Here is an 11,428-nt window from a genome sequence, read left to right as displayed (position 1 = left end):
ACAAAAACTGCCATGGTTGCCCTGGTGGATGACCTATGCCACGAGATAGACACAGGGAGAGTGTGACTCTGTTGATTCTCCTGGATCTCTCAGTGGCTTTCGATCCCATCGACCATGGTATCCTTCTGGGTTGGGACTTGGGGGCACAGTTATATGGTGACTCTGCTCCTACTTGGAGGGTTGTACTCATCACAGAAGGTGGTGCTGGGGGACACCTGCTCCACCCCTTGGCCTTTGGGGTGCTGCAGGGATTCATTCTATCCCCTATGCTGTTTAACATCTACATGAAACCTTTGGGAGATCATCCATAGATATGGGCTGCAGTGTCATCAATATGGAGATGACACACAGCTTTACCTATCATTTATAGGAATACTGCAATGCACTCTACATGGGGCTGCCCTTGAAGACAGTTTGGAAGCTTTAGCTGGTAAAGAATGCTGCTGCAAGGATGCTTGTGGGTGCTAGTTGCTTGATGAGTGTTACAGCCATCCTTCGGCAGCTTCACTATGGCAGCTTCACTAGTGACAGCTTCACTCATTACCAGTCCACCTCCAGCCTAGATTCAAAGTGCTAGTCCTAACCTTTAAAGCCTTACATGGCTTGGGTCTGGGGGTCGACATTCATTCATATGAACCTACCAGGGTGTTCTATTCGGCATCTCAGGCCTTGCTCATGGCCCCACCACTAATAGAGATCCAGTTGTCAGGGACTAAAGACAGGGCCTTTTCAGTTGTGCCCCCTCATATTTGGAACACCCTCCTGCAATGCTCCCTCCCTCAGGGTTTTTTAAAAAAACAAAGACACATCTTTTTAGAGAGGCTTTTAAATTTTTTATCCACCGCTTTTATCTAGTAAGTGTTTTAGCTTTTTACTTACAACTTAATTTGAAACTTTTAAAGGCTGTAACTTTTAAATGTGGATTTTGCTTCAACTTTTAATGTGGTTAAAAAAATTGTTTTATGTTGCATCTATTAATGTTGTCAACTGCCCTGAGCAGTAGTATAATAGAGAGACAGGGTATAAATATCTCAAACAAACAAAACAAATAAAATATCCCTTTTCTCTATAATGTGTCATGTCTTTACTTTCTTGAAATGTTATTATTATTATTTTTACATTTTATATCCCACTCTTTCTCCAAGGAGCCCAGAGCGATGTACTACATACTTGAGTTTCTCTTTCACAACAACCCTGTGAAGTAGGTTAGGCTGAGAGAGAAGTGACTGGCCCAGAGTCACCCAGCTAGTTTCATTAGTGTTACTGCCTGCATGTTGGCTAAAGGGGACGGCCTCTGTTGTTTCTAATTCTGTACAGCATCTAGCAACTTTAAGTGGTAATAATAAGAAGTTGTTAAGGTAAGAACTAATCTTCCTACTTTCCTTTCACTATAATCTTAATCGATAATTACCATAACACATCCGCCATCTTGAGTTTGGCTGGATGACATCATCATAAACTACACCATTGAGATGTTCCTATGTGTCACTCACTACAGCTGTAGCAAATTTGGTTCAGATTGGTTAGGCGATTTACAAGTTAGACCACTTGTGCCTCAAATGTTTACATGTCTGCCATCTTGAATAGGTATGGATGACATCATCACAAACTATGCCATTGAGTTGTCCATATGTGTCCCCACAACTGTACCCAATTTGGTTCATATTGGTCCAGGCATTGCGAAGTTGATAGGCGGGTGTGTGCGCATGTGTGTGTGCACACACACACAAAATTCTGGGTGATCTTATAAGCTTACTTCCCTTAAGGAAAGTAGGATAAAAAAAATGGCTTCAACCTCCTCATCATGAAATAAATGATAGTGTGTGTGTGTGTGTGGGGGGGGGGGAGGGGAGTAAAAACTAGAATTGTTTATGGTTGCCATTTTGTTTCTGACAAGGTCCCTCTGCTTTCAACTGTTGTGTGTCAGGCAGAAATTAAAAGTTTAAACATTCCTGGGCATTGCATTTTTGACAGGAAAGGCTACACATTTTGAATTTCTGTCTGTTAAAGGCAAATAAGCCCTGTGTTTTTTAGGTTTTTTTAAATTTTGTTTTAAGATGTTAGAATTGCCTTGCTGGATCACATAAGTGCTCCATTTGGTCCAGAACTTTCAATAAGAGAGGCCAGCCAGATAGCACCGGGACAACTCCTTATTGTTTGCAATGAGTGCCATATCTCTACATCTTCCAAGTCTTCTCCCCAAACCTACTTTTCTGAAGCCTTTCTTTAACTTTTCCCCATCATGTCCTTGCTGTGTAATACTGCAACTAAATGAAGTGAAATATAATTGACTCAAAGTAACTCTGAACATTTGACTGTTCCTCCCTTCTTTCACCCTTCTTGTCTCTCCTCATGATTCAGTTTTAGAGTATACGTTCCTCAGGGAAATAACTTGTCTCTTTCCTTTGCTCTCTAACACACTAATGATACAGTATAAAACAATAGCAGTACTGATGCCTCGTGGTTTCAAGTTTTCTGTGTTCTTACTTCATGCTCAGGAGCCTTCAGGCATTGAATGCATTTTAACCACCTTTCTAAATAACCATTAAAGCATGTCTCAAGGCAAGTGGAGTATTTGTTAATTTAAATTATTACAAATTGTACAAAATGAACCGAAGATGCCAATTTGCATATTTATTGCTGACATTGCCCTCAAAGAGGAATAGTACAGTTTGTCCTTTTGGAGAAAGAGGAGGGGTGTTACATTGCCAATACTTGATGAGGTCCATATCAAGTGGTGGTGGTGACAAAAGGTTAGATTCCGTCAGAGAAGAAAGAGTGAAATGAATAGGGACTCTTCATTTCAAAAGTGTCAAGATCATATCAACGGAATAATGGGTTGCATAATAGTTGGGTCTTTGGGTTAATTGAGTTTTGTGTAACTTGTTTTACTGTTGGCGTTGGCATAGCTTCAAGAGCATCAGTTCTTTGATGTTGTTTTGCATGGCCCCAACATAGGTGGTGATAAGCCTCTAGGAGCAGAGCCACACTGCTCTTAAAGCAGCAGGAGAGTGGATGCTATCCAGTGTATTCTAGAGGTATTATATTGACAAAGACTGGCGGCAGCTTTTCCAAGGTTGTAGGCAGGAATCTCTCTCAGCCCTATCTTGGAGATGCCAGGGAAGGAACCAGGAACCTTCTGATGCTCTTCCCAGAACAGATCCATCCCCTGAGGGGAATATCTTATGCTCACATTTCTAGTCTCCCATTAATTTTTAACCAGGGCAGACCCTGCTTAACTAAGGCTACCACAAGACCAGCTCTCCTCCCATGACAGTACCAACTGTCAACTGCCATGTGCCAACTACATCCCGCTCCCACCCACAAGGCAGTGGGGTACTACTCAGTTTATGGTCAACGACCGTAATAAAGATTATTATTATTACTCAGTTTATGTTCTAGGATTTTTTTCAAGTGTTTAGGCTCTTTGATGTTTAATAACCTTTCCTCATAATGAATCCCTATGAGGATTCATTACACACCAAAGAGTCTAAACACCTCAAAAATCCTAAAATATAAACTGAGTACCCAGCGGCTTGTGGGTTGGGGGGTAGTTGGAACATGGGATGCCACTAATTCCCCACCCCCACCTGCAAAGCAATGGGGTCAAAATGAACAGAAGAAAGGAAGGTGTGTAATGAAGACACCAAAGAATTTAAACACTTCAAAAATACCTAAAAAATAAATTGAGTACCCCAGTGTGTGTGTGTGTGTGTGTGTGTGTGTGTGTGTGTGTGTGTAGTTGACACATGGCAGTTGACAGTTGGCACTGTCCAGTGATAGTCAAAATGAACAGAAGAAACGAAGGCATATAATGAATCCTCATAGGGATTCATTATGTGGAAAAGTTATTATACACCAAAGAATCTGAACACTTGAAAAATGACTGCACATTTTGCTCCATAACTTCACTTCTACAAGGTGTAGAGCTTAGCTTTTTTTAAATAAATGAAAGCTGGAGATCTGTGTTAGGATTAGGATATGGCAACATTGAATCCCCATTATTTCCTATGGCAGAAATGTTCAAAATCAGTAAAAGCTATATAAATTCATTAAAAATCAACCAAGTATCCCATTGCCTTGGACTTTTGATGGTATGTGGCACCCATGGGGACCTACCTACTAGCCAAATTTAGTGCCCCTATGACCCTGTTAAGTGGTCTGAATCGATCCAAATCCAAATGGAACCAAAGCAAATACAAATCGAATCTAGGATGATTTGTTTGGGGCACAAATCGAATCATGCACATCCCTAGTGTATTCCAGTGTGCCATATGCATGACTATCTGTTGGGCAGAAGTCATGGGTGTGTGCTTGATGCAGTGAGCTCTTGGCTCTTAGGGTACAAGTTCCCTTGAAGCCAAGCTAGCTGACCTGGAGAAGCTAAGAGAAGTATGTGAACAAGACCTTCAGGAATATGATAGAAGCATCCCACTTATGGGTTGCCATCTCCTCTGTTATCATGGAAAATGTGGGAAAATGACATTTTAAGGAAAAATGACACCTTTCCCAGGAAGATGGGAATGGTCCTTTAGAAGGGAACCATTTATTGGATTAGGGACTCATATCCACTTGCATTGAGGATACTTCTATCTGGAAGGTAAATTTAGGGTGCAAGGTAGGATATTCAATATTCATTCCTGAGAATGCTACCTTGAATGCTGCAAGAAACAGGATGCTGGACTAGAAAAATCTTGGCCTGATCCAGCAGGGCTCTTCTTATGTTAAGCTGATTTGCATAGCCAGAAAAAGAATTAAGAATGCTGGTAGGAAGTCTCATGTCAGAACACTCTTCCAACTGGCAAAAATCCCTGCATATAAGAAGGCAGGCATCCTGATATTCTAATTTTCTACAGTTAAGAATGTGGGAGAACAGTCAAACATGTCATCATCAACTAGCATTTTAAGTGGTACAGTCCCAAAGGAGCGATACCAATTGCTTTATTTTCTAAATGTGTAGCTTGTTTCTAATTTAAGAAATCAAGTGCACTGCTTCAGTCCTCACAGTACAGAAATTCAAGATGTTTCAGCCCATGCTGACTGGTCACCAGTGCACATAGCTGATGGGGCCTCCTGAGGGCTTCTGAAGCTGACTTCTCACTTTTGATACAGTGTCTGCTGTTTCCGTGGGCATCTGCTATACTGTTAGTTGTGTGCTATAGCTCTCCTTCTGGAGCTCGTGTGTGTGTAAAGAGGATTCCACCACAGATCCAAGAGTAAGGTGCATGCGCAGCTGCGATGCACTGAAAAGCTCACCCGTGCTGCTTGCGGAGGTGGGGCTGCTACATGCCTGCTAAGCCTTGTGAAATCACAGTTGTGATGGGAGTTGTATCCCATTGGCTGTGATGGGAGCTGAATCACAACTGCAATTACACAAGGCCTCTAGTGTGGGCATGCTTTTGAGGGCATCGCAGCAGCATGTACACCTTGCTCTTGGATTTGTAGTGTCCTGTGTGGTATATCAGGCACTGACTCAATGGTCTTCTATAACCACTGAACTGGACAATAGATATATCAGCCAGGCTGCTGGTGTCCATCAAGAGTATTTTCATGACTAATTGCCATAGCAATTATGTTGCCAATATTAACAATAGGGGCTGTAGTATATGGGAGAGCATTTCTACGATCAAAGATGCTAGTTTACCACCATAGACAAGGAAAGAGTTGCCTTGTTGTTTCAACTGGATACAACTTCACTCAAGTTGGCACATTTTATTCTTGGCTCAGTTAAAACGAAAGCACTGGGGAGGAAAGTATTTCTGGCATCTCAGAATTCTGTCCCGTCAGTAAATCTGTACACTGCCCTCCCCAAACAGTCTTGCTTTTTCCCTGCATAAAGTGTGTATCAGGGCTGCTGTTATATTTAAATAATAAAGCAGAACCACGGTTATTTTGTCTGCTTTTTTGCTTCCTCTCTGATCTCCCCATTGAAAAATGCATGGAAGGCAACAGATGTTCCGACTTTGTAGCTTGAACCTTTCTCAGCTGTTTGAAGATTTGATGTAAAGTTCTTTGAACATCAGTTTCAGAGGAGACTCTCTTGGTAACAGTTGCCATGCAGAATTCATAATTAAAGAAGATTCTAGGGTGATGGTAGGTTTTGTAAAATCGTATTTCATTAATTTGCTTAAATATATTGAATGGGATGAGAGAAATGGTTTTATCCACACAGAAGAAACTCCCTTGGCCTTCTGCCTTGCCTATTGGGGATTAATCAAGCAGATGCCTCCAGACTGCATAACAAGGTGGTTGCCGTAGGGTCCCTCCATAGTAGCCACAGGGCATGGAGGTACCTTATGTGGAATGGGACATGCTCATGAAAGATTTGGCAATATGCCAGATCCCGCATTTCTGTGTATCTCTGTCGCCATCTGCAGGATAGACGTGAGGCTGAAGCAAATATAATAGCAAACATGGGGGTGGGAGGAGTGCTTCCTTGTATAAGTATTCCATGTACACAGCAACATGTGTAAGTGCACATACCATGCGAGTCAGCTCAAGTGCATGCTAAAGTACTATGCCAGCAATGCATCCACCTGAGTCACAGTGCCAACTTTAGACATGAATGGGCCAACTCATGTTAAACACATGATGGAGCATGTGCAGACTGCCGACAGGCAAGTGCTTTACTCTTGGTTATCTTTTGTTGTGGCCCTTTGAGCTGTCCTGATGCAAAAGATCCAGGCATTTTCCAACTGCTGTGTAGAATGTATAGAATGTTCATACAAGCATACCTCACAGCTGTACCAATAAGGGTCTCTCTCCAAGTGTGGCGCTTCTTCTGTTCTGTGGCTCTATATCTAAGTAGCTCTAAGTCTCCTTACGGTATTGGTGAAGTTATCCTGTTTTATACTCCTACAAGTTCCTTTCTCACACTCAGGGGCTATTAGATCCCTCATAATCTTTTGTATCATGTTTGTTCTACTTTGCACATTACTAATTCTCTTATGCGAAGTAGAAGAAAGAAAACTCCTGCAGCCGCTTTACCCAACCTGAGCCCATGATATGGCTCCCTGCTTGCTATTATCTTCATAACAGGCCAAAGTGGTTCTGTATGTTCAGCACTGACAAACTCCTAGCAGAAGCATAATTACTCCTAAGAAGTGTTAACTTGTCAGTGGCAGACGGGAGCAATTTTAATGGTAATTACTAAGGCTGTCACCTAATTAAAGAAATCATAGTTGATTAATCATATAATGTTTAATCAATTAATTGAATAAATCTGCATAAAATTACATATGAATAAACAATAGTTCCAAAGAATAAAGTCTACATTCTTTGTTTTTAAGATCATGCCTGCAGGTTTTGCATAAAACTCCATCTTAGAAGAGGCATTCCCTCGTGTGGAAGAGAAGGGAGACTGTTCCAATGTGGCACTTGCTGTTAGAGGTAATTTAAAGAGAAAGCTAATAGTATAATCAACCCCTGCTAACTGGGCAAAGAGGCACCTTTTACCATGGTGATTCTCTTTATTTAGCAGGTGGAGAGTAACTGGCCCTATCCACCCCCAGCACAGTACTTCCAGTGACTGTTGCTGGTGTCTTATCTTATGTTTCATTTTAGAATGTGAGCCCTTTGGGGACAGGGACCCATCTTATTTATTGTTTCTCTTTGTAAACTGCCCTGAGCTATTTTTGGAAGGGCGGTAAAGAAATCATCATCATCATCCCCCAGTGAGGCACTACCTTGGCGTGGTTGTGGGGCTTGCGTGCTCTGAGGAAGGTGAGAGCTGTGCCAGAGGTCCAACCATACTGGAAAGGTCTCACCAGAGGAGCCAGACAAAGAGTGCCTCTCCCATCAACAATATGGTGAGATGTAACTTTAATAAATCTATACCAGATCGGTCGTCGCCCGGGTCAACAAGGACCGCGCCAGGTGCTGGAGTCCCTGGACATCTGGTGGCAAGTGGGCTACAGGACTCAGGATCTTCAGTTGAGCAACCAGGGCTGAAGACAGCAAAGTTACTGGAAGAAACGTCGCTTAACCGGAAAAAAAAAATACGAAAAATGCCAACAAGGAAATAATGATCTACTATTACTAGTCTAGTCCAACCAAAGAAGAGGTTATTTAAAAAGAATGTACCAAATTTGGAAAGACAACCTGCTCAGGTATTAAAAGATGTCAATGCTGCACTTGCAGAAATAACAACCAATAATTTGCAAGAAACAAACCAACTAATGTACAGTGCAGCAACAACAACAACACAAGAGCTCGGATATAAGATCAATGGACCTGTAAAAAAAGAAAGTAGTACATCGCCTAAATGGAAGATTAGATTAGAAAATAAAATCTCCAGGCTTAGATCAGATGCTAGTAAATTGAAAGATATGAAAGTTATGAAAGACAAGAAGCTGAAGAATGAAAACACCAAACAGTATCTGATCCAAAAATACCACCTAGATTCAAGGAAAATTAGAGAAGTCCTGGAAATAATAAAGCAGCAGATAACAGCAGTGTCAAAGAAGATTAGCAGATATGAAGCCAGAACTTGACAACACAGGCAGAATCTCCAATTCCAGCTGAATTAGAGACGTTTCTACCAAAGCATAGAAGGAGAAACTGCAAGAAACCTAGAAACACCAAATAAAGAAGAAACAGTGCAATTCTGGGGCAAATTATGGGTTTATAATTATAGATTATAATAAAAAAGACTGGATGAAAGAGGTCAAAAAATGTAACCAACAAATGCAAGATCTAATAACAACACCAGAATTGATAAGTGAAAGAGCAAAGAAAATTAACAATTGGACTGCTCCAGGCGACGATGAACTGCATGGCTTTTGGCTTAAACACCTAACAAGCCTTCATAAAGAACTATCAAAACAGTTCAATCACATTTTGCAAGGAGGTGATATTGAACAATGGCTAACAACTGGGAAAACTCATCTCATCATGAAAGACCCAGCAAAAGGTGCAGTTCCAAGTAATTATAGACCGATAACCTGCCTGCCAACCATGTTCAAATTATTAACTGGAATAATAGTAGATGAAGTCATGCAACACTTATTAACTAACAAACAGCTTCCAGTTGAACAGAAAGGAAATTGCCAGAACACCAGAGGCACAAAAGACCAGCTGCTGATTGACAAAATGATTTTAGAAAATTGCAAGAGAAGAAAAACAAATCTAAGTATTGCATGGATTGACTACAAGAAAGCCTTCGATTCATTGCCTCACACATGGATACTAAAATGTTTAGAAACAACTGGTGTCAGCAAAAACATTCAGATATTTATATAAAAAAAGCAATGAGCATGTGGAGTACACAGTTAACAATCAATGGCGAGACACTTGGACAGGTTAGCATTAGAAGAGGCATTTTCCAAGGGGACTCACTATCCCCTCTGTTGTTTGTAATCGCCATGACCCCACTTTCACAAATACTAAACAAAACAGGCCTCGGATACCAAACATCTAAAACATCAAGTCAAATCAACCATCTGCTGTACATGGACGATCTGAAGTTGTATGGAAAGTCCCAGTCAGAAATCGAATCACTGCTAAACACTGTCCGTATATTCAGTAGCGATATAGCAATGGAGTTTGGACTAGACAAGTGTGCTGCATTAATAATGAACAGAGGACAAATAAGAAAAACAGAAGGAATAGAACTGCCCAATGGAAGCAAGATCAAGAACCTGGAAGAGAAAGAACCTTACAAAAAACTGGGGCATTCTCCAGACTGATAACATTGCACACGCTGAAGTTAAAAGAAAAATGGGAAGTGAATACATCAGGAGAGTTAGAAAAATCCTCAAGTCCAAACTCAATTGTGGGAACACCATACAAGCCATAAGCACCTGGGCTATACCTGTTATCAGATACACTGCAGGAATAATAGACTGGACCCAGGCAGAGCTAGAGACGCTAGATCGTAAGACCAGGAAAATAATGACCATCCTCTGCAGTGATGTAGATAGGCTATTCCTCCCTCGCAGCTCAGGTGGAAGAGGAATGCTGCAAGTCCATCAAACAGTAGAGGAGGAGAAAAGAGGCCTTGAAGAATATATAAGGGACAGTGAAGAAGATGCACTTCAAATGGTCAATAATGCGAAACTATTCAACACCAATGAAACAAAGCAGGCCTACAAGAAAGAACAAGTCAAGAACCGAGCAGAAAAATGGAAAAAGAAGCCACTGCATGGTCAATATTTGCACAATATAAGTGGAAAATCAGACATCACCAAGATCTGGCAATGGCTTAAGAATGGCAACTTGAAGAAAGAAACAGAGGGTTTAATACTGGCTGCACAAGAACAGGCACTAAGAACAAATGCAATAAGAGCCAAAGTCGAAATATCAACAACAAACAGCAAGTGCCACCTTTGTAAAGAAGCAGATGAAACAGTAGACTACCTAATCAGCTGTTGTAAAAAGATCGCACAGACTGACTACAAACAAAGGCATGACAAAGTAGCAGGGATGATACACTGGAACATCTGCAAAAAATACAAGCTACCTGTAGCCAAAAATTGGTGGGACTATAAAATTGAAAAAGTTGAAGAAAATGAAGATGTAAAAATATTATGGGACTTCCGACTACAAACAGACAAACATCTGCCACACAGTACACCAGATATAACTGTAGTCAAGAAGAAAGAAAAACAAGTTAAAGTAATGGACATAGCAATACCAGGGGATAGCAGAATAGAAGAAAAAGAAATAGAACAAACAACAAAATACAAAGATCTACAAATTGAAATTGAAAGGCTGTGGCAGAAAAAGACCAAAATAATCCCAGTGGTAATTGGTGCCCTGGGTGCAGTTCCAAAAGACCTTGAAGAGCACCTCAACACCATAGGGACCACAGAAATCACCATCAGCCAGTTACAAAAAGCAACTTTACTGGGAACAGCAACAACATTGACAATAAAATCCAGCCATCCCAAGTCCTTGGGAAGGACTCGATGTCTGGATAAAACAAACCAGTCAATAACACCTGTCTGACTGTGTAAACCAGGCATCCCCAAACTGCGGCCCTCCAGATGTTGCTGAACTTCAACTTCCAGCATACCCAGCCACAAAAAATTGTGTCTAGGGATGCTGCGAGTTGTAGTTCAACTTCTGGAGGGCCGCAGTTTGCGGATGCCTGCTGTAAATAAATAATAATAATAATAGTAAACATATGGACTGATCTCCACTGCAGCACTACAGACCCATAGCGGTGTGCTGAAGGGTTGCTGGGCCCTTGAAAAGCAGCGTTAGGGCTGGACAAAATGGGTCGTAGCACAAGCTGTGCTTCTGCAGGTTCTCCCATTCGGGACAAATTTGGAATTCTGTGCAACCCTGACACTGTCTTTCAAGGGCACAGCAGCTCTGTGACACCATGCTACGTGTCTGTAACACTGCAGTGGATGTCAGCCATCGACTCAAATCAAAATAATCATGGATGTGTTATGGAATTTTTTTCTTCCACTGTTTTAAGATA

This window comes from Hemicordylus capensis, chromosome 2, assembly GCF_027244095.1.
Source record: "Hemicordylus capensis ecotype Gifberg chromosome 2, rHemCap1.1.pri, whole genome shotgun sequence".
Taxonomy (NCBI): domain Eukaryota; kingdom Metazoa; phylum Chordata; class Lepidosauria; order Squamata; family Cordylidae; genus Hemicordylus; species Hemicordylus capensis.
The sequence above is the reverse complement of the archived record's forward strand: the minus strand, read 5'-3'. Positions refer to the sequence as shown.